We start from the raw sequence: 27,573 nt of genomic DNA, 5'->3' as shown, positions 1-27,573 counted from the left end.
GAAGAGGAGAATCTGGCATTACATCAGTGTTCTAAGTGAAGATCTGTGGAGTAACTGGATCCAGTCAAGGCACAGGGAAGAGAGAGAGAGCAGAGAGAGAGAACAGAGATAAGACAGAGAGAACCCAGACAGAGAGAACCCAGAGAAAGAGAGAGAAAGATCAAATAAAACATTTAAATGGACAGTTAGTCTATAGTTTGAATAGAGGAACAAATAAAGAGTTCTCAGGGCCAGACCCCTCTCTCTGTAGCGCAATGCCCTCTCCATACCCTTACGATGTACAGTATGTCACATACAGCTCTGTCGGTCAACAAAGAAAGCCACAAAGATATGCACACTTGAGGAGTACAAATGACGGGTCTGCTTCAATATAGGGAGGCAGTTATGAAACATATTTAAAATGCCTTTAGATTTAAGACCTATTGCTTATGACTACATGTATGCATGTTATGCTTTTCCATCTGTAAGGGAGGCAGGGAAGGAGGTATATAGGAGAACACACACACTTTCCCTTTTGTTTTATGGGTTACTGTGCTACTGTTTTAAATGAAAACATTCCCACACATAACTTACAGTCGTTTCCTCTGAGAGGTGAAGGCAGGCAGGCAGGAAGTGAAAGCTGAAGTCTACTGCTACTGTACAATGACAACACAGAGGCTGTCCCACGGGATCCACATATCATCAACAGAGACCGGGGGGACCAATATTACATTTGTCATTCCCTGGAGATTTTATATCAATGTATAATTTGGCCATTTGGCCAAACAAGGAAAATAGAAACTCATAGAGCATTGTTTGACAGGCTGCAGGAGTGTGACTATTCAGAACTCCAGCTCTGTAGAGGGAGGGAGACCATATTTGTTAGCCATGAATGTGGCATGTTTGGAAGTTGAAATCGCTTTGCATGACAACAGAACAGACGATACGGGAGCTTTGTGAATAAAGAAACATTGTATTCAAAGGAGAGCCAATCAGGCAGAGTCAAACAAGGCAACATTGTGGTGGCAGCCATAGGGGCAGCGTGCAGCTCCGGTCACCACTGTCTGTTGTTATGATAAGCTGTGTGTAAATAGAGGGGCCTACAGCGTGCCTCTGGCTGAGGAGAACAGGACTAGGAGCGGGAACATACCTCAAGCTGTCTTTGAGGCACTGAGAAACATGACAGGAAAAGATAATAAGATGGCCACACAGACACAGCACCGTGAGGGCCCTCCAAACAATAACATCAATCAGATAAGGAAACACACACTCAGACACGCCGGAAAAACACACCGCTATCTATGTCAATAGAGAAAAGTTCTTATTGCTATTGTACTCATTCTATACCCCCCTATTCACTCCCTTTCAAATTATATAATTCTTTCTTCTTTATTGGCCCCACCTGCATGTTCCTCCCTGTGGTTTAAGACAGAGGCCCCCATTGGGTAAGTCTGCCTCTTGGGCCCCAGACACACCTGCTCTCACACACAATGGAGCCAGTCCACCTGTGACAGGTACACTGGGCCTCAGAGGTGGGGGACGGAGAGCAGGAGAGGACAAACAGAGGGAACCCCATCACCAATCCCTCCCTTCCCTCCTCAGGGGCTGTGCTCTCAGATAGGTTCTCTCCGTGGTTAGAGTTGCTCAGGTGTGAAGGAGCTGAAACTGGAGCTGAAGCTCTGTGATAACCTGAGCCAATGTTGAATCACACAGAGATGTGGAGATATAGTCAGGACTATGAGTAAAGATGCATTCTTTGTAAGGTTGCTATCTTATTCCCTATGTTCTCCCTCACATTGACAAATATATGCCTTTGTCCTTGAAAATATGTTCCAATGGAACCCGAGAAATCCCTCCTAAATAGCCCCAGAGCTACCGTAGAATGACCAAGAGACTTTTACACACAGCATGCTACGAGAAACACACACAATGGATCACTAATGAGCTCTGTAGGACTGCATCTTAAGGTCTGCATTCAGATTGCAGCTGAGTAGCAGTAGACAGTGTCCTACAGTGTGCCTGAGAATGAAGGAGAGAGAGCGAGACAGATTTAGACACAGAAGTGTTGTGTTTATTCTCTCTAAGAGCCTGTGTTGGATCATTCATTTAACAGGTGCTTTGATGTCTAAAAGGAGACAATGTCCACTGTGGAGGTCTGAACTGTTACTGTAACGTGTGCCCAGTCTGACCCTGTTGAATGGCCCTGTGCAGCACACACACACACACACACACACACACACACACACACACACACACACATATAGGACAGCCTTCCTGACATAGAGCACTCATCTCTAGCCTGACCACCATGCTTCACTGGATCCCACTCTGTCCATCTGAGAGCCTCGCTCGCGTGCAGAAATAACATTTCACTCAACGAAAGGAAGGAATTCAACTTTAAATAACTTGTCCAGCCCTGTTGGGCTTCCACAGGCAGAGCACAGTGATCTCTCATTACCCCACCAGGTCAGGTCCAGATCTCCTTCTACCCCACCAGGCAGGTCCAGATCTCCTGTTACCCCAACAGGCAGGTCCAGATCTCCTGATACCTCACCAGGCAGGTCCAGATCTCCTGCTACCCCACCATTTAGGTCCAGATCTCCTGCTACCCCACCAGCCAGGTCCAGATCTCCTGCTACCCCACCAGTCAGGTCCAGATCTCCTGTTACCCCACCATTTAGGTCCAGATCTCCTGCTACCCCACCAGGCAGGTCCAGATCTCCTGCTACCCCACCATTTAGGTCCAGATCTCCTGCTACCCCACCAGGCAGGTCCAGATCTCCTGCTACCCCACCATTTAGGTCCAGATCTCCTGCTACCCCACCAGGCAGGTTCAGATCTCCTGCTACCCAACCAGGCAGGTCCAGATCTCCTGCTACCCCACCAGGCAGATCCAGATCTCCTGCTACCCCACCATTTAGGTCCAGATCTCCTGCTACCCCACCAGGCAGATCCAGATCTCCTGCTACCCCACCATTTAGGTCCAGATCTCCTGCTACCCCGCCATTTTGGTCCAGATCTCCTGCTACAACACCAGTCAGGTCCAGATCTCCTGCTACCCCACCAGGCAGCCCAGAGCCAGGCAGTAGATCCAGGCCCTGGCACCAGGCCCAGGGCTGGGTAATGGATCTGACAGCAGCACACACTGCTCACCCACAACACAATGTCATGTCTGTTCCCTTTATCTCCACCATTATTTTCTCTTTCTCTTTCTCCTTGGCTTGTTTTTTCCAGAGGCCAAAGGGAGTAGAAAAAAATACCAGTTTCTCTCAGACTAAATGTACAACATCAGCTTCACTTCTCCTCTCAAGGGCACCGTTTCACAAAACCAAGCCGCTGTTTCTTTTCAATTACTTGGCAAAGACTTGGTCTGAAATCCACAAGAACATTCACCCACTCACTAATCTTCTGCCCTCAGAGTCTCTCTTCCTCTAACTCTCTCCCTCCACCTCTCTGTGTCCTCTGCCTCAGAAAGAGAACAAGCCACCTCTGTCACACACACACACACACACACACACAAAAGCATAATCATGCCCCTATATGAAAGCTACTTGACCTCGGTACCCCCTGCCTGCTGGCAGAAACAGTAACAAGCTCCAACAGGCTCTGAACCATCCACAGCCTACCCGCATGGCATGCCCCCTCTGCCCACACAGAGTGTGTCACTGTGGGTATGATAACAGCACGCAGGCCTGGCTCCCTCACTCAGACTGAGACTGTTTCTTTGATTAGTCCTCACAAGCCTGGAATGTATACCTGTCTGTGAGTGATGATGGAAGAGAGCAATGGCCCTCAAACAGAGCTGAGGTTAAACCAGATTCAGAGGGGGACACAGGGAGGACACATCCCCACAGAGAGGATATGGCCACTAGTGAGAGGCCTGGCTAACAACAGCTGGCAGCAGGTAACCTAGCTGATAGCAGAGGGTCCTGAGCTGGGGGCAGAGTGGAGAGACATGACCTACATACTGAGAGCTGATAACTATCTAGCCACATCCTGCAGATAGAAGAGGAAACAGTTCACACACTGTGATTAGCCTCTAACTAAAGCTACCTTTGCTATTCACAACACCTGAACCTTAATGCTGTATTATTCCTAGCCTCCAGCTAACGCTAACCTTGCTATTGCTATGACCCTTAGGTATAACACTTGTTATTCCTGTATAACGATGATTCAATTCACAACACCCATTATGTACACAAGGCACTCAATTTCCTCACATAAATAAAAAACCTTTCCCTTGGTCTCCAGTGCAACCATTCATTCAAACTCAACTCCAATAAAAAAAACAGATAGCCTTGAATAAAAACCTTTGATAGACCACCCCTTGGCTTCAAACAGGCAATATACATGACTTAATGTCATTCACAGGAGACAAACATGAGTGCTGTTTTATTTTATTTTTATTTTTTTTGCACCAAAGAAAACAAGTGAAAGACTAGACAGTACAGAATTTTTTTGGGGGTAAAAACGGTGAGCAGGTGAGGTTGGAAGCCCAATAGGACAAAAAACAATATACAAATATATCTTTTTTAAAAGTTTGTTCAATCAGTTAAACTAAGCATACTAGTTATAATTGTGCATGATATACTCAGCATACAAGAAAAAACATGTTTGATATGTGTGTGTATGAGAGTTCGGCTACATGGAGGGGATTACTGGGTAGTTTGTTATCACTGTCAATCAGCTTCATGGCATTCCATCACAAAGAAAACAGTAACCTGATTTTCCTTCCTTTATATCTGGGCATCAGAGGGTTTGAGTTATTGTGGGTGTCTCATATCAACGACCGCAAGTGTGACAGCCGACACTAGTAACCTAGTGTCATTCAAGCTCCTTTCCCTTCCCCACATCCAAACGGATACACAACCACATGCAAGCATTTCTCACATGGCACCAGCTCTTCAGTCTGTCAACCATGTCTGTGCTCATGTGACAAGCAGACACCCAGGTAGCCAGGCAGGCCGTATTTTTGGCAGTGTCCATGCTACCTGCTACATCCAGATCTCATCTCATCTGCAGCATCAACGGAAGGGCACGAAGTGGAAACATGACGGCCGAGCATCCCAGGACCCAGAATCCCCTGTATCAAAGCAGAAAAAGGCTATGCTCGCTGTGCGCCACGAATTAACCCCCTCATTAAAAGAATCCAGCCTGAGAGCAGTAAATTGTCATGAATAAATCCACTTAGAGCGCTATGAATGAGAGAACAGCACTTTGAGATGGCTGCATTACCATTTCAGTAAGTGTACCATAAGGCACAACATTGCTACTATTTGAGAAAAATAATTTGGAGCATTAACCAGGGGATAAAATATGGGTAAAAGAGAGAGAGAGCGAGTGTGTGTGTGTGTACGTGTGCATGCACATTTGTGTCTGTTTGAACAAAACACAGATCTGTATACAAGTCACATAATGAAAAATATTTTCAAGGATTTTCACCACTGTTACAGCTGTTGGCTAAATTCTCTTAAAAGTCTGAGAGTGAGAAAAGACAGACAGACAGACAGACAGACAGACAGACAGACAGACAGACAGACAGACAGACAGGAACCAGGGACACACAACCAGATTTAACATAAATACATGCATAAGCATACACATTCTGACCCCATGGAGCCCTCGTTAGAGAATAAAAGAGCCCGTCGGCAACAAGCTGGATCCCCCCCATGCTGTGGGCAGAGATTTAAATAGTTCATGGACCATACACCCACAGGAGAGAGGGGGCAATCGCAGGGTATGTGCATATTTACTCAATAGTCTTTGTTGAAGGTCTACATGATAAGAATGACAAGTGTGTTTTTATTCCTACCTGCCCTTTGTTTGTGGGAGAAGACAAAGAGAACGGAGAAAGATACATAAAAAAAAAAAATAACCCGGGAGAGATGCTCCTTGCGAGAGGTGCGTTTGGGGTCAGAGGAGAGAAAGAGCTGTGAAGGAGGAGGAGGAGCGAGGTGTGTGGTGAAACAAAGACAATAGGAAGGTAGTAGAGAGTGTGAGGCACAGAAACAGGTAGGGATAGAGTGAGAAACAGAAAAGAACTAGACAAAGAGATACAGTGTATCATAAACGGAGCCCTGTCTCAGACAGAGTAAGGCAGTGGAATACCTTGCCTTATAAATGGCAGTGTGAAACCCCAAGAGGGGCGACAGAAATAGGCAACGCCATCTCTCAGCAGATGTTTACTTTGTCACACACAGGTGCTGGGTGTCACAGACTGTATAACACCTTCTACTGCACCCTGAGGTAGCCCACTATGTCCCCACTATGTCCCCCCTATGTCCCCACTATGTCCCCCCTATGTCCCCACTATGTCCCCCCTATGTCCCCACTATGTCCCCACTATGTCCCCACTATGTCCCCCCTATGTCCCCACTATGTCATCAATCTGAGACACCGTGACCAAGGTTTTGGAAAAATTAATGGGAGAGAATGTCAGAGGAGTAGATATAGCTTTTGGCTGTTTCGGCATTACTGTAGACGATGCTATTCAATGTCATACATGCTTTGAGATGCTGACTGATGTAGACAAACAATACAGTGGGATGAAGAATAGAACAGAGCTTTATTAACACTGGTTAGAGTCCATTATCTTAGCAGCAGTAGACTAGATACCGACAGCGGGGCCAGATACCGATACACACCGTGATAACTGGATGCCCTTAGGCAGCTCGTGACACAAAGCACAGTACCCACGCTACGTTTGACACCATCACACACATGACTTCCCGAGCGCATCCTATGTGATGACAGCCTGAACGGGGGTAAAAGGGGATCCATTAGCCGAGCGGATCCCAGGATGGGAATCACAAGGCTCGCTCTCAAGAAAAGGTCACCAGAGGAAGTGTCACAGTTTAATGTCAGATGTGTTTGATTTTTATGCCGGTGTGTGTGTATGTGTGTGTGTGTGTATGTGTGTGTGTGTATGTGTGTATGTATTTGTGTGTGTGTGTGTGTGTGTATAGTGTGTGTGTGTGTGTGTGTGTGTGTGTGTGTGTGTGTGTGTGTGTGTGTGTGTGTGTGTGTGTGTGTGTGTGTGTGTGTGTGTGTGTGTGTGTGTGCGTGCGTGCGTGCGTGCGTGTGTGCGTGCATGTGTGTGTGTCCTCCCGAGTGGCGCAGTGGTCTAAGGCTCTGCATCGCCCCCACGGGGCGGCGCACAATTGGCCCAGCATCGTCCAGGGTAGGGGAGGGAATGGCCGGCAGGGATGTAGCTCAGTTGGTAGAGCATGGCGTTTGCAACGCCAGGGTTGTGGGTTTGATTCCCACGGGGGTCCAGTATGAAAAATAAAAAATAAAAAAATTATGTATGCACTCACTAACTGTAAGTCGCTCTGGATAAGAGCATCTGCTAAATGACTAAAATGTAAAATGTGTGTTTGGGAGGAAACATTTCCTCCAGCAGCAGAAACACATCCCTAATAATTCTGAGCTATCTCCCCAGAATGCCTTGCTCTATGTGTGGTAAATTGATCATTTTCCCTGGTTGGCCGCTCTCAGATGCGCCTCTCTGAAACAATCTCCAGCCACATCAGTACAAACTGCATGAAATATATGCTATTTTCAAGCATTCTGATTATCAGTGGTTTACAAATGGAAATATGTTCCAGGAGGAAACTCAGGGAATTATACCATGATTATTGTGAAGCAGACAGCCATCTCTCAGTCTCTACATACATGCATGAATACATGAGTAAATCCCATAATGTTGTTGAGGACTGTGTGAATGATCCAGACCAGGAGGATTGGATGTTCTTGGATCTGATTGAATCCATAATAAGGTTGGATGAACGTTCTTGTCTTACACAACGGGCCTGGCCCACAAACGTATCAATCACTGCGCTCACTCTGAGCATTGGCTCTAGTAATTATATATCTATGCTTCCTCTCCTCCACTTAGTGGGAGCCCAGAGTCTGGTAATTATATATCTACCCTAAGAGGAATATTAGAGGATGGAGCGAGACAGCAGTCCCATGGGTTTGGACTAAGCTGCACCAGGGAGGCACGGATGAGTGAGGAAGGGAGGGAGGAATGGGGGAGGAAGGAGAGGGAGAGAGGGAAAGAGTGAGGGAGAGGAAATGTGGATGGTACTATAGCAGCCCACCCAGCCCATTGAAGTGGGAGGAAACAAAGGCCCCCAAACAGACTGGAACCACATGAGAGAAATTCCCGTTCTCTCCTTCCCTCGCTCCTCTCCACCGTCTCTCCTGCCTCTCTCCTGTTGGCCAGTCTACTCCCCTTCACTCATCACCCGCCCCGTCCCTATCTCCACCACTCCGTCTGTCTGTCGCTGGGACTGAAAACTAAATAGCGTCTCGAGTTCCCTCGCAAAATGGCTCCTGTCAAGATGTGTGTACGCTCGCTTCTAAAACACATAAACGCTGGAGTTAGTCAATGCTCAATAGCCCTGGTCGGCGCTCTGCTCTGACGGTAATGGCTCATATTCATAATTCACAGGTTGGCTGCTAGTGGAGGAATGTGGAGACAGGCTACTAGTGAAAAAGGGCCCATGAGGACATAGAGGCTGTGATGACAAGCTTGATAATAAGATACTCAGGGCCATCACATTTAGACAAAGAGGGAGGGTCATTGTGGACATTTGAAAAAAGCAGCAAAACCTCCAGATTGCTACTTGTCACATGCAGTGACAGAAATGGGGAAAAGAAGAGACAGAACATGTCCCTATCCTCCCACTCCTCAGAGAAACACATTGAGGAGGACAGGAAGAAAAAAGCAACACAGAAAGAAAAGGGGAAAATTCCCATGATGACTGACTCCTCTATTCAGTGGCTGCCCTGTGATTTGGGGGTAGCGGGCGGCGGGCGGCGTTGCCGTAGCAACTTGTGTAGCGGTCCCTCTCTGGTCCCAGTAGGTAGGAGATTGGGAACAGGTTTCTCTACAGTAGTGCCATGCCTCACCTTGGACCTACCACCATGTGTTGATAACAACTCACCTCTCTCTCTCTCTCAATAAGAACATACCAGGGGACCACAGTGTATACAGACCTAGTCCTACACATGGCTACCATCATGGTTTCCTTTCTCCTTTTACAGAGCGTGTTGGTCCCTAGAGTGCGTCTGGTTTCTGTCCTCAAGCATTTGTTAGGAGGAGACCTCCAGAGGTTTTCATAAGCCTCACCTCTCACTTTACAGTTTATTACTGAAGATAAACCATTCATAATTCTGTGGTCTGGTCTCCTCACAGAGCCAACCGCAACAGTGTTCTCCTCAACCTGACAGTCATATAAGAGGAATTAGGACAGGAATCTTAGCAGGCAAGGTGTGAAATTAAAGGATTTGAATGTTGAAATGATAAATGCAGGGATCTCACACACACACACACACTATGAGGAGCCAGGCAAGGTAAAACATGCCAAGTTCCAACAGAGCAGCATGTGTCATGCCTATACATATCGCACGCACGTACACACACACACACACACCAAGACACACACACACACACTGAGTACCCTGCTGTCTCTCTGATGGAAAGGCGCTGAGGCGTGTAAGTAAGAGGTGGTCCACCAGCAGCAGGGTCACTCAATCCGCAATCGTACCATAGCCATGCACAGCCATACCCAGCTACAGCGATAGCCAGCTACAGCCATACCCAGCTACAGCCATACCCAGCTACAGCCATACCCAGCTACAGCCATACCCAGCTACAGCCATACCCAGCTACAGCTATAGCCAGCTACAGCCATACCCAGCTACAGCCATACCCAGCTACAGCCATACCCAGCTACAGCGATAGCCAGCTACAGCCATACCCAGCTACAGCCATACCCAGCTACAGCCATACCCAGCTACAGCCATACCCAGCTACAGCCATACCCAGCTACAGCCACACCCAGCTACAGCCGTAGCCAGCTACAGCCATACCCAGCTACAGCGATAGCCAGCTACAGCTATAGCCAGCTACAGCCATAGCCAGCTACAGCCATACCCAGCTACAGTGATAGCCAGCTACAGCTATAGCCAGCTACAGCCATACCCAGCTACAGCCATACCCAGCTACAGCCATAGCCAGCTACAGCTATAGCCAGCTACAGCCATAGCCAGCTACAGCCATACCCTGAGGTCAACAACCCTACACCCTCACCAATGTGTTCCTAATGTATCACCAAACCATGGTTTGGGTAGCTGTGCCCCCATCTCTGCCCCTTATTCCTCTCTTTTACTTTTCCCTGGAACACCGTCTCTCCTCTAATTATGTGAGGCCGGTGCAATGCAAGTCCCCTCCCCCACACCTGCACCGTCCTCACACAGAGGCCCTGATTAATAATTTCACACTTTTCTCTCCCTCTCAGTCTCTCAAATTGATGATCGTACAGCTAGCACGCCTAAAAGAGCAGCCCACAGGCTGATCAGTCTTTCTGAAGGACTGGTATGGGAAGGGGGAGGGGAGAGGTGGTTAGTTACAAACGCTGTATGAAGAAGAGGAAAAAAGGTGAATATATAAAAAACGATATATTACATGTTTCGCCTGCCTTGTTTCTGATTAAGCATTCTGTTTGAAGTTGTGGTTGAAGGGCCACATTTGGGGAGGAGGTAAGGGATAGGCTGAGGCTCGTATTTTGACATTCAAGAGTAGTGTGTGTAAGTGCATGCCTTATGTGTGTGTGTACATGTGTACGTGTGTGTGTACATGTGTGTGTGTACGTGTGTGTGTACATGTGTGTGTACATGTGTGTGTGTATGTGCATGCCTGTGTGAGTGTTATATTAAAATGTTTAATTTGGACATTATTGTACTACATTATGTAGTACAATTTTCTCCGTTGTCCCCAGTCCTAACCCAACTGATGTTTTATTTAACTGTAATCTAAGTTCCATTTAAAACCAGAGGTCAACCACAGTCTCCAAAACATAAACGGGCCATTTCACACATTCCAACAGGCGAGAGGAGCGTCATTCTGAAAAACCCCTGTAATTAAATCACACGCTTCCAGGAAGATGTGTTAGAAAGAAAAACACTGTCATATTTGTGGTGGGACACACCTGCCTCCTACCCAACCACAGCCCCCACCTCCTCCACACCTCCCTTCATCTCCTCACCACTCCCCTCTCTATCTCATCAAAAACAGTTTTGTATCCCTGGAGGATATTTATTCTCATCTGTCAATGTTTGATTTCAACATGGCTGCCTGACTGACTGACGTGTCCTAGCTGTTGATGCTAGCAACTATCCTCAAGGTGTTGTTCCTCTTGGTCACCAGGGAGATAGATGAGTGTGTGTCATCTGCCCACCACAGGAATTAACGGAGACATAAGTGTTGTGTTGAGAAAACCTGCCATATCATTATTTCCTATCTGAATGGAGAGCAGGCAGCCCACATCGACTACGTCCAATTGTCCATATACACCAGGCCTGGCGCCATCATAAGGCACCTCAGTGACTATGAGGTCAGTTCCTTTCACCACAAAGAGGGGTTATTTGGACCTTCCAGACAGATCCTGTGTTGAGAGAGCTGATTATTGATCTTGGAGGACTGAACCAAAATGACAGTATAGCAGTGGAAACAGAGGTATTGATAGCATATAAAGGTAATGGGGGATGGGAGGTTGACCATGGAATAGATGATTGTATAGGCCAAAGGTTTATCCGTGTGGGTGTGAGTTGGTACAGATTCATGTCTGGCTGGAGAAAACCCTGCAGGGTGTTTTTTTACATTCCATGCTTTATAGACCCTCTTATAGACTTCCGATCACTGTTCATGGTTCTGAAATTGCAACGTCTACACGGCTGCCTATCAATAGGCTATTAGATTATGTGGTGCAAGTGCATGTAGTAGCCTATAGCTTTGCTTTAATGTGTACTTAATGTTTAATTTATTTTTATTTGGTCATTTTCTCATGTTAAGCCTAACGTTTATGTTTCACAAAGCTATAGGTGTACGATGTTCACTGCTATTTAGAATGCTGTCTGGCGGAAATAATGTATTTACTTGCATTTACAGTAATTAAAGTGGGAAATTCAAACATTGCAGATTGTAAAATGAATTTTCGATGCAACAGCATACTAATCAGTAGCCAATAGATTTTTGAATATACAACTGTCCTGTAGGCCTATAGCTTACATCTGCGCTCACGCTGTCTCGCAGCTTGGATAGAAAGATTGTGCTGCATAAAACCAGTCTATTAACGCCAAATAATTCAATCAGTCCACGGTCAAAACAACAGCTTACTAGGGATTGTTTCATTATGCAGACAATGAAGTCTGGCCTACTAGCCTATCTACAAAAATATACAGTATTTAGCTGGTAGCCTATTTACACTGAGTATTCAAAACATTACATGACATAGACTGACCAGGTGAATCCAGGTGAAAGCTATGATCCCATATTGATGTCACTGTTAAATCCACTTCAATCAGTGTAGATGAAGGGGAGGAGACACGTTAAATAAGTATTTTTAAGCCTTGAGACAATTGAGACATGTAATGTGTATGTGTGCCATTCAGAGGGTGAATGGGAAAGACAAAATATTTAAGTGCATTTGAACGGGGTATGGTAGTAGGTGCCAGGCGCACTGGTTTATGTCAAGAACTGCAATGCTGCTCTGTTTTTCAGGCTCAACAGTTTCCCATGTGTATCAAGAATGGTCCACCACCCAAAGGATATCCAGCCAACTTGACACAACTTTGGGAAGCATTGGAGTCAACATGGGCCAGAATCCTTGTGGAACGCTTTCGACACCTTGTAGAGTCCATGCCCTGACGAATTAATGATGTTCTGAGGGCAAAAAGGGATGCAACTCAATATTAGGAAAGTGTTCCTAATGTTTTATATACTCAGTGTATATTACACATATATCCACGCTGCCGGGGCTATCCGTCTCATCACACGTGTTCACAGAAGGGGGGGACGCTCTCATGAGCATCGCTGGATCTCTGGCAGTCATCAGCTTGGTTTTCTGGGAGAGGAGAAGGAGGAGGTGGAAGGCCGGCACTCTCACTAGAGGAACTGTCACTATTCTCAAAGGGAGGAGGAGGAGGGTCGGCACTCTCACTAGAGGAACTGTCACTATTCTCAAGGGGAGGAGGAGGGTCGGCACTCTCACTAGAGGAATTGTCACTATTCTCAAAGGGAGGAGGAGGGCCGGTACTCTCACTAGAGGAACTGTCACTCTACTCAAAGGGAGGAGGAGGAGGGCCGGTACTCTCACTAGAGGAACTGTCACTATTCTCAAGGGGAAGAAGCAGAGGAGGAACAAGGCCACTGTCATTGCCGGGCCCAGGCAATGGGGTCTCTGTCGGGACTGGGAGGCTGCTAGTGCTGGCTCCTGCATAAGTAGGCCTACTAGCTTCCAACCTGCCATGGTGTTTCATCAGTTGAGGACGAGGTGGTAGCTTTGCTTCGCTAATTTGGCATGAGCTTGATCAGATAAAGCTTTTTTTGCTGCGTTTTTGTGCACCGCTTGGTCTTGCCTTTTGTTTAACCATCTTGAACAACACACTCATTCTCCATCCATGTCCGACCTGATTCACCGAACTTTTTGGAACTTGATAGCCAATTAGGCAAGGAGGCGAGGCGAGCTACCGCCGGCGCCGCTGAGAAATAGGCTAATTAGATGCATGAAAACGATATTGTCTGTCTGACTCACCTACTACCATGTAGATTGGACAACACAAACACTTCACTTGCTACATGTGGAAATTAAAAGGGAGGGTTACTGTCAAAATTATTATTATTATTATTTTTTATAATGTAGACATAGGTGTGAGATGACAGGCACCTTGCGGGGGCTGCGGGGGTTTCCGCTATGCCAGTGGTAAGGACGGTACTTGAGACAGTCTGCTTCCTCAATTCAGGGTAAGAGTCCTGAACCTGGGCTATGCAGCTGCTGCAGCTGTGTGTGTGTGTGTGTGTTTGTGCGTGTGCGTGCGTGAGTGCGTGCGTTTGTGTGTGTTTGAGAGTGAGTAAATTGATGGGGGCTGGTTGAAGTTCTTAACTAGTGCTGGTGGAAAATTAGAGCAGCACAGATTGGCAGCATCCAAACCACACACACATTCACACACACACTCCCTGGTGTTTTCCTGTCTCTTACTTCAATCCCCCTTTTCTCTCTGCTTCTCCCCTCGACTCCCATCCCCCAACTCTCTCTCTCTCTCTCTCTCTCTCTCTCTCTCTCTCTCTCTCTCTCTCTCTCTCTCTCTCTCTCTCTCTCTCTCTCTCTCTCTCTCTCTCTCTCTCTCTCTCTCTCTCTCTCTCTCTCTCTCTCTCTCTCTCTCTCTCTCTCTCTCTCTCTCTCTCTCTCTCTCTCTCTCTCTCTCTCTCTCTCTCTCTCTCTCTCTCTCCTCCTCCCCCATATTATTTTCTCCTTTCTACTTCTCTCTAACGTCTCTCTCATTCTACATTTCCTCTGATGGCTTTGCCTTTCTTTTCCCTCTCCCTCTCCCCTGCTTGCGGTGCGGTGTGGTCTCCGTTCCATCCCCCTCTCCCTCTCCCCTGCTTGCGGTGCGGTGTGGTCTCCGTTCCATCCCCCTCTCCCTCTCCCCTGCTTGCGGTGCGGTGTGGTCTCCGTTCCATCCCCCTCCCCCTCTCACTCTCTCTCTGTCTCCCTCTCTCCTCATTTCTCCAGTGTCTCAGGAATGCCTGTCTAAACCTCGCGGCCGCTCTCTGTGGCTTCTCCTCTGTCTCAGCTTTTCCCTCCGTAAAAACAGCTTCAGCTCATTATCAACACAAGACAAGCGTAAGGAAGAAGGCACCGACGAGACAGATGGTTCTAGTCTATATATAAATCACCCCAACGGCCTGCCACCACCTCCTTATACGACGCATAGTTACGAGAATCACATCAAATCCATTAACACAGAAATGAGTGTGGTGAGGTTGAGGACATTACTACCGTCTTCGTCATTACAAATGAACTAAGACTGAAGCTGCAGCTTTCAGAACCTAGGCACCAAACGTATGACAAAATCATCTGCTATAAGAGCAGCCAAGAAGCCAACTAGGGCAAAGGTATTTATCGTTAAACATCAGCTCCATAAACGTCTCCTTAAATTCCACTTAGCTAAATCACAACCAGAGATAGGAAGGGAGGGGAAACAGAGGGGAGAGAGACAAGCATGTAAAATCAGGTTAACGTGAGCTGCTGTAAATATCCTTCCACTACCAGACTTCACAGTCACAATGTCCCAACAGACTGTTGATGGTGTGCCTACTTTATGTGGTTGCTGCTCTCTTGGTTATATAAGACGTGCAAGTCCTCCTTCAACTGTATGCAAAGCCATTAGCTGTAGAGCCGTTGGCTGGAATCCCAGCCTATCAAGTGCAAGAGAGTCTCGCTTGCCAAATATAATACACTAGAGTGAGAGAGGGAAAGTTGTGGCAGTTCTTAAACACTGAAACACACGTTGAGATGAATGTTCTCTTGCTTCCCATCCAACACACCAAAGACATCTCTCAATTCATACACATCTCCCCTACACCACCAACTTTCTCTACCTTTTCCATTCTGTACTGTCACTGGCCTCTGGCCCCATAACCCAAGAATTGGCCAAACACTAAGTCATCCCAAACACCTCCAACCTCCTATTAAGAGCATCAAGCTCTTTCTGAGGTCAGGAAAAGAATGCTGTAGCAATCAAACTGAAACACCCGGACACTTTGAGCAGAGTGTATTTACAGTACTGTGGGTCTGGAAGACCTCGTTTCCACTTTCCCTCTTCATCATCATTAAAAGGGCCATCTGAACATGCTCATTAGAGTGCAGAAGTCACTCATGCATAGGACCAGGAAAACAGCATGAGTGCACACACACAAACACACACCCTGTGTACATAAACAGAAGAGCAGCCGTCCCTGTGGCGGTGTCCTCTGCTGGGGTATGATAGTGACGGGGGGGCAGGATGGATGGGGCTGATGGGGGCTGATAGGGGCTTAGGCTGGCACACTGACAGAGCCTTGCTGGCCCAGGTAGTCCACAGCTAAGCCAGCCCTTGGCAGTGACAAATGGACCCAATTTCCATTTATTCATCTATCTGTGGAGTGGAGAGACCAACGCAGCCAGGCCTGGCCAACAATAAATCTTCATCCCGTTAACCCTCTCCCAATAAACACATACATCAGGCCCTCAACCTGCAGGTACATGGACTAATCACACATATACACAGACACACAGACACACACATGCACATGAAAAGAGACACACAAATGCATACACGCACACACAAATCATTAAAATGCATTCAAACACATTACTCATTCAACATATATCATCATCACTTACATGCACACATGCCAGGATAGCTGTATGGAAAGAAAGGACAAACTCACTGGCACACATACACACACAGAGCAAGCAGTGTGAGGCTAAGGCCATCCCCTTTAACATGATCATTTGTTTCTGCTGTCATGCCGGAAAAGGCCTGAGTGAGCCAGCCATGAGGAATGATGGGGTGGGAGAGGGGTGGAGGGAGAACACATATATACCGTTTAGATTTGAGATGGGGGAAGGAAACGGCTGAGTGAACGACCCACATCTGGGGTGAGAGAGAGAGAGAGAGAGAGAAAGAGATGAGGGGGTGAGAGACAAAGAGAGAGAAAGAGAGAGAGAAAGAGAAAGAGATGAGGGGGTGAGAGAGAGAAAGAGTGAGAGAGAAAGAGAGAGAACGAAAGAGAGAGAGAAGGAGAAGAGAGGGTGAGAGAGAGAGAGAAAAAAAGAGAGCGAAAGAGAGAGAGAAAGAGACAAGGGGGAGAGAGAGAAAGAGAGAGAGAGAGAAAGAGACGAGGGGGTGAGAGAGAAAGAGAGAGAGAGAAAGAGAGAGAGAGATGAAGACAAGGGGGTGAGAGAGAAAGAGTGAGAGAGAAAGAGACGAGGGGGTGAGAGAGAGAAAGAGAGAGAGAGAATAAGACGAGGGGGTGAGAGAGAGAAAGAGAGAGAGAGAATAAGACGAGGGGGTGAGAGAGAGAAAGAGAGAGAGAGAATAAGACGAGGGGGTGAGAGAGCGAGAGAGACGAGCAGCCTGGCATTCTGATTCAATTACAGCAACATGCAAACAGGGCAGGCCAGCCTCATGGAACTAGCCTTCTCCTCTCCTCCCCTCTCCTTGCATGACAAAGGAGCCTCCCCTGTCAGCCTGTTACACACACACACAGGCCCTCTGAGTGGCATCTATATCATTTACAATGGGAGAGTGTCTCCCTCTCCTGATATACTGCATGGCTTTTGTCTCATGGTTTGTCATTCCTCTGCATGCAGACTAGAGCTGTCCTGCTGAATAAACCAGCTGTTGGTCAGGCTTTGTAACTTTGGTAATTTATACTTGAATAACAAAGTGGGATTAAAATGGATTTAATTGTCATTTTTTGTCAACGATCTACAAAAAATACTCTGTAATGTCAAAGTGGAAGAAAAATTCTAACATTTGCAAAAAATATATTAAAAATAAAACATTAATATATCTTGATTTGATAAGTATTCAACCTGAGTCAATATATGTTAGAATCACCTTTGGCAGCAATTACAGCTGTGTGTCTTTCTGGGTAAGTCTCTAAGAGCTTTCCACACCTGGATTGCGCAACATTTGCCCAATATTCTTTAAAACATTCTTCAAGCTCTGTCAAATTGGTTGTTGCACATTGCTAGACAACCATTTCAAGTTTTTCCATAGATTTCCAAGCAGATTTTAGTCAAAACTGTAACTCGGCCACTCAGTAACATTCACTGTCTTCTTGGTAAGCAACTCCAATGTAGATTTGGCCTTGTGTTTTAGGTTATTGTTCTGCTGAAAGGTGAATTCATCTCCTAATGTCTTGTGGAAAGAAGACTGAACCAGGTTTTCCTCTAGGATTTTGACTGTGTTTAGCTCTATTCCGTTTGATGCATCCACCACTATGTTCGAAAATATGGAGAGTGGTACTCACTAATGTGTTGTATTGAATTTGCCCCAAACATAACAGTTTTTATTCAGGACCAAAAGTTAATTGCTTTGACAATTTCTTTGCAGTATTACTTTAGTGCCTTTAGTGCATGTTTTGGTATAGTTTTATTCTGTACAGGCTTCCTTCTTTTCACTCTGTCATTTAGGTTAGTATTGTGAAATAACTACAATGTTGTTGATCCATCCTCAGTTTTCTCCTATCACAGCCATTAAACTCTGTAACTGTTTTAAAGTCACTGTTGGCTTTATGGTGAAATCCCTGAGCAGTTTCCTTCCTCTCTAGCAACTGAGTTAGGAAGAACGCCTGTATATTTTTAGTGACTGGGTGTATTGATACCCCATCCAAAGTGTAATTAATAACTTCACCATGCTCAAAGGGATATTCAATGTCTGCTTTTTTTTATTTCCAACAATAGATGGGTTAGCTGACAACGTCACAAATACGATGTGCCCACTTCAATGGGGCAGAAGTCCACGAGTTGTTATGATTCTGGATGGCCAGATAGCTACCAATAATGACAAGAAACTGCCATGTGGGGAATCGTAAGTGACTTCGTTTCAGCTAGTTTCATCTTGTTCTTGATACCATGTCTTGTTTTGAGGTGTTTTGACTGATTTCATGTCCATGTTAATGTGGCTAAAATTTGCTAGCTAGCTAACTAACAACTGTAACGATGTATATGAGAGACAACAAATGCTCATTGTGCACATTTATTTATGTTTTCAATAAACATTGGAGATGAAATGTAGTTTACATGTTGTCAACAATCTAAGCCAACCCCATCTGTTTTGCCCCATAGTTGCGCAGACGTCGGTTTTATTTCAAAACAACCAACCCATCTATTTAGGTGCCCTTCTTTGCGAGGCATTGGAAAACCTCCCTGGTCTTTGTGGTTGAGTCTGTGTTTGAAATTCACTGCTCGACTGAGGGACCTTACAGATAATTGTATGTGTGTGGTACAGAGATGAGATAGTCATTCAAAAATCACGTTAAGCACTATTATTGCACACAGTCAGTCCATGCAACTTATTGTGTGATTTGTTAAGACATTGTTTACTCCTGAACTTATTTAGGCTTGTCATAACAATGGGGTTGAATACTTAATGACTAAAGATTTTCCGTTTTTTTATTTTTTTATTAATTTGTAAATTTTCAAAAACATAATTCCACTTCGACATTATAGGGTATTGTGTGTAGGCCAGTGACAAATTCAGCCCGTAACACAACAAAATGTGGAAAAAGTCAAGGGGTGTGAATACTTTCTGAAGGCACTGTATTGTACATGTGATAAGGCCACACAGAGGGCCAGAGATAAAGTTACCATAATTCTGGTAGTTTACTGTTAAACTTCTAAAGTTACGAGTAATAATATCCCTGTGCAACCCTAGTGCAAACACAGCACACACACAGCACGGGCAATGTGAACACCCCCTCAGTATGTAACTTTTCAGACCACTGGTCCATTCCTTCACCCTCACACTCTCATGCATACAGTACACTACACACACACAGATCCTACACAGACCCCCCCTTCCCCTGGTCTGTTACCTTATAGACATACGCACACCTATCTGTGTCTGACTCTGTGCCAGGCAATCAGTGGGCTGGTGGATTTAATTAGCCCTGTGACCATACATATGGAAATGTGCTCTGACTGCGTCCCAGCAAGACACACACACAAACACACACACACACACACATCAAAGCTTGTCACATCACCATCCGCTCAATGTTCGACACTCCCCAGGGTGGCACACACACACACACACACACACACACACACACACACAAACACCCACACACAGTGAGGACGCAGTGGGAGACTCTCCAGCTTAATGATTTTGTCTGATCAGGTGATTTGTATGTAGCACAAGTAATTGGTTTTGAAAAGCAGCGGAATGAAAAGATCACGCTTGACTGGCTGCTTCAGAGGTGCAACGCCCAGCTGTGGTGCTGGGGTGGAGAGGGGGAGAGGAACAGATTTGGGAGGGGAGTGAGGTGTGCAGGCGGGAGGAAAGGGGGGCAGGGAGAGAGGACTACTTGATCAATAGCTCCGCAGATTAAATGTGAACGGCGCTCTCGTGCTCGCTGGGTCCACAGACGACCCCCTCGCTCCGAATATCAAGGCTTTGTCAAAAAGCGATTTACGTGGTCAGGAGGGCTATTCGTCATCATTAGAGCAGCACATTGGAGCGGCTGGCCTGGTCAGGAAGTAGAATCACATCACATCACACCCTTCATCTGGGATCAGCCACCAACCTCTAACCACTGACTCATCCTCTGGTTGGAGAACGGGCCCATTATCTCTCTCTTCTTTCTATAATTATGTCTCCTCTCTCTCGCCTCTCTCTCTCTCTCTATCTCTCTCTCTCTCTCTCTCTCTCTCTCTCTCTCTCTCTCTCTCTCTCTCTCTCTCTCTCTCTCTCTCTCTCTCTCTCTCTCTCTCACTCTCTCTCCCCTCTCTTTCTATCCCCTCTCTCTCTCTCTCTCTCTCTCTCTCTCTCTCTCTCTCTCTCTCTCTCTCTCTCTCTCTCTCTCACTCTCTCTCCCCTCTCTTTCTATCCCCTCTCTATCTCTCCTCTCTCTTAACAACCACCATTATAGCCAAATGAAGCCATCAGAGATATGTTACAGGTGCTTTGGTCAGAGAAACCAGGATGAAGTGAGAGAACCACCACCCTACTACCCCGGCTCGGTACTTAACCTGAATTGGCTCATTTAAGTTCCAGCTGCATAAATACTGAATAATGTATAGAAATGTTAGATTCGTAAAGTGCGCTCGGATAAGGGCTGCTCACTCAACTAAGCTCTATGAATAATGGTATAATACCAGTTGTGTAAAGTACTTAAGTAAAAATACTTTAAAGTACTACTTAAGTAGTTTTTTGGGGTATCTGTACTTTACTATTTATATTTTTGACAACTTTTACTTTTACTTCACTACATTCCTAAATAAAATATTGTTCTTTTTACTCCATACATTTTCCCTGACACTCAAAAGTACTCATTACATGTTGAATGCTTAGCAGGAAAGACAAATGGTCCAATTCAAGACAAATGGTCCAAACATCCCTGGTCATCTCTACGCCTCTGATCTGGCGAACTCACTAAACACAAATGCTTCGTATGTAAATGATGTCAGAGTGTTTGAGTGTGCCCCTAGCTATCCTTACATAAAAAAAAAAAACATGAAAATTGTGCCCTTTGGTTTGCTTAATATAAGGAATTTGAAATGATTTATACTTTCACTTTTGATACTTAAGTATATTTTACTAATTACATTTACTTTTGATACTTAAGCATATTTAAGCCAAATACTTTTAGACCTTCTCAAGTAGTATTATACTGGGTGACTTTCCATTTTATATTGGGTACTTTTTCCACCACTGAATTATGCACTGTGAATTATGGATAGATAACGTATATTAGCTCACTCTCATTGCTCCAGCTGTTCCTTGCGGACCAACCCGCAGTGTTTCTAGATCCAGATAGAGAGGGATGAGAAGGAGGAGAGGGAGGGGTGTTGCGTGATAGGGAACACCGTTTCCCATAGAGCCAGATCATGGGGCCCTGTTGGGCCAAATGGAAAAGTGTCCTTGGAGCCCGTGGGAGAGTGTTCAGACGTGTCTATCAGAGACAGTGAGCTGCTAGGCCCTGTGGAGTATAGAGTGGCGTGCTATGAGAGCGATATCCCAGACATCCCAGCAGCAGCATGCAGGGTCCACTCTGAGTCTGTCCAGCACTGATGACATCATCTCATGTGTGTGTGTGTGTGTGTGTGTGTGTGTGTGTGTGTGTGTGTGTTTTCTATGCTGTTCAAGGGTTTCTATATTTACAGACCCCGTCTTCCTTCAGCTAATGAATCACTTCTAGAGAACTCATCCTCTTGTTCCAGACCCCAACACTCATACAGTGTGTTCAGCCAAAGCATGGAGACAACGGTGCATCTCACACACAACACCAGGGAAACCAATTAATTTGGACACCTGCTGGCAGGACATTGAAATGAAGTTAACAAATTGGAAATTGGAAAATCGCTGGCTGGCAGAGCCTGTGCATAGTAAATGGTTGACTGATCCAGTCATATGAATACGCAAGGCAGTAATGACATTCATTGATGCGCGCTTGCTAACATGCATGAGCTGTTAAGCTACGCAATCCTGAGCATGTCGCTGTGTTGAGGGAGCGTGGTGTAGTGACAGGGGAGGGCTGGGGAACACAGACAGAGTGTGTACTGTAAATAGTGCACACTCACTCCCTGATGTGTGCTCACAGAGCTGTGTGTGAAACTCCAAGTGCCTCACCTCTCCTCTCCCACCCTGAACCAATCAGACACTAGGGCCAGGCTCATCCAGCTGGGCTGCTACACACACACACACACACACACACACACACACACACACACACACACACACACACACACACACACACACACACACACACACACACACACACACACACACACACACACACACACACACACACATCCAGGGATCAGGAAAATCAGATGTGCCCATGATGACTTGTGTCCCCTGTAGCTCAGTTGGTAGAGCATGGCGCTTGCAACGGCAGGGTTGTGGGTTCGTTTCCCATGGGGGGCCAGTATGAAAATGTATGCACTCACTAACTGTAAATGACTAAAATATAATGTAAATGTGTTCCCACTAAGAGATGGTACCATGTTCAGTCTTACAGTGTGACGCTTTGAAAGGGGTGTGGAGGGAACATTCAAAAGCTAAATCTTTTTCCCATGACTTCACACACCTCCAACTGTCCATCCCTACCACCCAGAGGGACAGACTCATGGAGGTTTGTGTAAAGTCAAGTAATGTGAAAATGAATAGTCATTGTCAACAAAATGTCTTCACAAGACCAATTATCTCAATCAATGAAAATATTTAACCCTCAAGAGTGAAATTATAATTGTAAAAATCAATTAAATTAAATTGAATTAGGCTAATCATCATTCCCTATTCGGGGTTGACTAAATATATATACAAAAAATTTGCGGATAAACTGTAGTGTGCTCCTAGACAGTGCATTCCGATGGTATCTATCTCTGCAAGAAAAACAAAACGATATTTAAATAAATCTAATTCAATAGAGCCGTGGAACTGGGAGGCTTTGTGGAGAAATAGCAGAGCCGGAAGGCTAATCAAACAGATAAGGTTTCACTCATATCTGGTAACGGGTGAATACTCTCCTCCCCCTCATCCCCCTCTCCTTTCCTCTCCTCTCATCTCCCCCCATAGCGATGTGATGGGGGTAACAGTATCCACTCTGTTACCAAACCTCTGGAGATGGCTGCCCCTCTCAACATGCAGCAGAGCTGGAGGAGGGAAACACACACACACACAGCCAGGGTTGGTCTTTGGGGAGAGGACCCTGCCTCAGGTCTGGCTGATATAATCAATAACAACCGAACAGTGGAAGGGAAGAAGAGAAGAGGATAAGAGGAGAGACTCACAGTACAGCAAGAGGAAGACAAAGGAATGAGGGGGAAACAGAGAAGTAGAGGCCATTACTGCCAAAACAATGTATATATTTATTGTATGTATATCACAAAGCTTTCTGGTATGTTGTAATGTATGTGAGTGGTCAACATTAAGTACAGTAGCTCATAGGTGGACTGCCTTTCCCTGTGAACCTTATAGAGCTGGATATGAGCAGTCTGAACAAAAAGATTTGCTCCACAGCATGGAGTTCAACCTCAGGTAACAGAGCCAGATGAAAGCACTGCAGTAGCACACCAACCTACTGAACTGATGGCATCCTCCTAACCTCAGTTAAGGGAAAGTCTATTGGAATTAGTTCATGTCATAAGACATTGAAACAACTCTCTTTAATCCCTGAGTCCACATAAACACTTCTAGAGACCAGCCACTCGGTGGGAAGGAAGGAAGCTCCATATAGAGCTAACACAGCAGCACATGCTATAGCTAGATGAGAGTGCTGGAGTCAACAGGAAGTGGGGTGTAGCAGAGAGAGAGTGAGAGACCCCCATGGGGCAGGCAGGTCACCCTATCCCTGACGCCAGACTCAGGTTACCCCCCCCCCACCACCACCACACAATATACCCAATTGTCCAGTGTCACATTCATCTTCTGCTTCCCACACACGAGGGTGTGCATAACACATGCACATACACATGAATACTATAGGCCTACGCCCCAATTATTTATACTAAAACATATTATAGTAAACCTATATTTCACTTCACAACTTTCATCTTTCTCTTTTCCTTTGTCCAGATCAGAGAGTAGATATGAGGCCTATGACACACCTAGCAACAGCCACTAAGGCAGAGGACCCAGGTGTCCCCCACAGGTGAGAGCCTCGCACCCATCAGATTGTGACATCAGACTGTCACTGTTTCCACAACAGACTCGCTATCAATCTCCACCCCCTCTGTCAGGCCTGACAACAGACACAGGACGTATAGCTAGGGTCTTTGAGATTTAGAGGGAATACAACCATTCATCTGTCAGTGTGGAGACAGGCACAGAGCTGTGGCTAGGTGGTGTGTGGAGAGTCTCTGTGAAGAGGAGACAGTAATTGGACACAGTGAGGTGTGGTGGAGAGGCTTTATTTAAAGAGTTGTCTGCTGATGGACTAAGCTGGACTGGGCTGTACTGTGAGGCTCTCTCCAGCTCTGTCTGCTTTCTACAGGCACTGTGACAGGGACTACAGCTCTGTCTGTGGGACTTCAGTTAATGATCTCCACTACTGCCCCTCCAAAAAAAAAAAAAAAAACGATTTCACACTCGTAAAATATAGGCAAAAGGACAAAAACAGAATACAGCGAGAGTGTGTTTGTGTGTGCCTACGTGTGCCTGTGCGTTTGAGTGTGTGTATGTGTGTGTTTGGTCTCAGCGAGGTCCTGGCCACTGTGAGTTAATGAGGGGATTAGTTTATTGGCCTACAGCTAGGAGACCCCCTCAACACCAGCCAGCCCACACCAGCCCCCACACCTCTCTGCAGCATGCACAGGAGGGTCCTGACACTACCCCTGCATCCCCCCCCCCCCACCCCCTAACATCTCCCCGTGCCATCTCTGTTGGGGAAATGTATTAACTGCTGTCACAGAAGATGCCATCGTGACATCGCACCGTAACTTCAAGTGAAGACTAACATGAATGGCTATTTCTCTGACTTCCACATAAGCTTATGCTGGGAACGTGGTTATCTGGAGGTTGTTTTTGTACATGTCTAATGACCCGTAGGTCAGACAGGGTATTCCGGCTGTTGATCGTCTGGAATGAGCCACAAGGGCAACAGGTGATGACAGTCAATAGTGTTTACATGAGGGACTGATATAACACAGACACACACACGTCAACAGACACACACACACATTCCCTCTGCACTGGAGATTATACTGACTGGGAGAATGACCATGCCTCTATGCCCAGATAAGTGTTGAGGAGAGAGGGAAAGAGAGATAGAGGGAGAGAGGGATAGAGAGATAGAGGGATTGAGGGATAGAGAGATAGAGGGAGAGAGGGGTAGACGGGATAGAGGAGACAGCCTGTACAGCCCAGCGGTACCGCACTCTGTCCCGTCTCCATCTCTGCATCTCCACTCATCCCTAATGAAGCTAATTAACCTGTGATTAGCAGGCTGGGCTGGGGAGCCAGCAGGACAATAGAGGGGAATGATGTCCCCCGTGCTGCACCAGATTCTATCACATGGCATTATCACCTGCCATTGTGGACGTACACAAAACCCATTCACACTGGCAGACAGACAGACAGGCAGACAGGCAGACAGACAGGCTGGGCCTCAGCCATGCACAGCTATATGTGGCTACGTTAGGACTGAGCTACAATAGAGCACAGGACAGAATGACTCAGTGATGCTGGGTCTGAATAGAATGGAATAGGTATTGTGCATTTAGGCTGCAAACAGTGTTTCCCCTTTTAGAGCCCTCCTATTTGCCGCAGAGACAACATTTAGCTGTTTTAATGCTAATTTCTGGCAATTCTACACATTTTGTAAAGGGGCTGAGAGAAAAAGTGCAGTTTTAAAGCTAATTTGCTGCAAGTGCACACATGGCATTTGCCGTGGCTTTTGCCATGTTCTTATGCTATCTGAGTGATTTAAACATTATAACAATAGGAGCCCCATGCCATGACATTTTTTGAATTTGAGGCTCTATTCTCACTACGAGATATGAAGGAGAGTCTGAGGAGCGGGGCGGTGAAAGAGAATTCTACATTTCAATTCACATTACATCCTTGCCTTATCTTTCGTTGTGGCTGGCAACACAACATTCTTGGTCCGCAGCTAAAACTGACCGTAAATATCATGCAAATCATTAAAAACAAATTGCGACTGACAACATGGGTATAAGTGAATTCACCACGACAAGCTATTTTATATGGAAGCCCATACGCGCCACCAAATAAAGAACATTCCTCATGATTTATCAACGTGCACAATTATTCTGTGCTTCAGTCTGATCAACTGTAGCCTACTGATAACAACCACAGCTGCAGGTAGCCTAGAGAAGCCTGTTTGCTCTGATCCCATCTGGGCCCGGCCAGGGGAAACGTAACGTCATGTTTTTATAGCCTAAGTTATGTATTTATAGCCTAAAATAGGCCCATTTATTTGTGTTCTGAGAAAATGTGAATGTGATAAAATGTTGTATATATTCACAATTCAGGTGGATAGGCTACCAATACCTTTTTAATCCAGAATTATTGACTGAAATTAATCAATCAACACAATAGTGATGACATACTGTATGAGTATCTTTTTAATTACAGATCCAAAGGCCTAAATGATGCAACCCTGCATACAACGAGCTCAGCCCTGTTAGTTTTTCTCCAATCACAGTTGTTGTCTCTTTGTCTGTGTAAAGGGTTTTAATGTTTTCATCCTCCCTAGGGCCAGGCGCTTTTCCAGGATATTTTTTTTTTCACCATGTGACCTTATTAGAAAAATAATCTGATCTCATCATATAAAACCGTTTTTTACAGCTATATTTATTACTGTCATACACTACAACTAGGGTCCGGATTTGGTTAGGTTAGCCTACTACCAGACCAGGAAAAACTCTGGGCCCCAGGAAAACAATTCCCCTCCCACCACTCTGGGACCTGTGGGACCACCTCTGAAATCACGACACAATGTTTCAAATGAAAAAACATATCCTATTTGTATGATCTACATTTGACATGTTTTTGTTGGTGGGGATGGGCTTCCATAGTTTTACGTTGCTCAGTGCAGCTGGCAGCTACTGCAACAATTTCAGAATGTAACAGGCTGTTACTACAATTTCAGGTAAAAACTCAATAAAATAAGTCTCAAATATTAGGAAAATGTCTATACATTTCAGCTGTTTCAAAAACATTGCTCTGCTATTACCATTTATACTGTTGGAGTGTTGGCTCAACAAGACAATTCTGTTGACACTGTCCTGCCTCAAGGGGGGCAACTGTCGGGCGAGTGTTGTGCTCTACCTCTGGAGGTAGCGGCCGAGACGTAGCAAGTACACAAGTTTACATTGTAGTAATATGTGTAGCTGAAGGTATTTTTACGAAAAGTGTAGTAAGTGTGAAGAGGCCCTTAGATTCTCCTGGTCTAGTTTTTATTCTGCTGGTTGTTAGTTCTCGAAGATGATCTTGTAAATATATCGCTCCATTATCTTTTCTTCATACTTTATATCTGGTTTTAGTCGGCCCGCCGCTGCTAAATGAATA

General features: G+C 45.7%; 1 protein-coding gene across 1 annotated transcript in view; it reads right to left on the bottom strand.

Annotated features, from left to right (window-relative positions):
• The window catches only part of LOC311142997 (roundabout homolog 1-like), a 171,611-nt gene that overhangs the window by 64,234 nt on the left and 79,804 nt on the right, over positions 1 to 27,573 (bottom strand). The window lies entirely within an intron of this gene.

This window comes from Coregonus lavaretus (assembly GCF_964263955.1).
Source record: "Coregonus lavaretus genome assembly, chromosome: 15".
NCBI classification, from domain to species: Eukaryota; Metazoa; Chordata; class Actinopteri; order Salmoniformes; family Salmonidae; genus Coregonus; species Coregonus lavaretus.
This window is presented reverse-complemented; position numbering and strand designations above follow the sequence as displayed.